This window comes from Scyliorhinus canicula, chromosome 21, assembly GCF_902713615.1.
Source record: "Scyliorhinus canicula chromosome 21, sScyCan1.1, whole genome shotgun sequence".
Taxonomy (NCBI): domain Eukaryota; kingdom Metazoa; phylum Chordata; class Chondrichthyes; order Carcharhiniformes; family Scyliorhinidae; genus Scyliorhinus; species Scyliorhinus canicula.
In genome coordinates this window covers 58,779-59,703 of record NC_052166.1, presented here as the reverse complement: position 1 = coordinate 59,703, position 925 = coordinate 58,779, and positions in this window count along the sequence as shown.

The window sequence follows — 925 nt, the reverse complement described above, 5'->3', positions numbered from 1 at the left end:
ATTCTTCTCCCCGGCCTTTACCACCAGCTCGTCAGGGGCTGTTGCCTCGATAACCCCTTCCTTCAGAAGCCTTTGGACCTCGGACCTGATGAAGGTCCGGCCCTGGGCGCTGTACCGTCTGCTCCTGGTGGCAACGGGTTTGCAATCCAGGGTGAGGTTCGCAAACAAGGACGGGGGATCGACCTTGAGGGACGTGAGGCTGCAGACAGTGAGGGGGGTATAGGGCCGCCGAATTTGAATGTTAAACTCTGGAGGTTACACCGGAAATCTAACCCCAGGAGTGCTGCCGCGCAGAGGTGAGGGAGGACGAATAGCTTGTAGTTTTTAAACCCCCTCCCCTGGACCGTGAGGTCCGCTATGCAGCACCCTGTGATCTGTACCGAGTGAGAGCCGGAGGCCAGGGCGATTTTTTGCTTAACCGGGTAGACAGGGAGATGCAGCATCTTACCGTGGCGGGGTGGGCGAAACTCTCTGTGCTCCCGGAGTCCAGCAGGCAGTTTGTCTCGTGGCCGTTGAGCAGAATCTTTGTGGTCGCTGTGGAGAGGGTACGAGGCCGAGACTGGTCCAATGTGACTGAGGCGAGTCGGGGCAGATATTCAGAGTCGTCATCAGGCAGGGAGTAGTCACCCGCGGGGTCCTCGGTGCCGATCCAAGATGGCGGCGCCGGTCGGCCGCACATGGTGGGGGGGTGGACAAAATGGCGGCGCCCGGGGATCACTCATGGCGATGGGGGGTGGGGGCAGCGAGGTCCGCGGGCTGCACGGGGCCCCTGAAGGAGAGTGAGGGGGGAGTCCCGTGGTCACCGCCCATGACCGCAGCGATCGCGTTAGCTTGGCAAACAGCCACAAAGTGGCCCTTCTTCCCGCAGCCCTAGCAGGTTGCGGAACGGGCCGGGCAGCGCTGACGGGGGTGCTTCGCCTGGCCG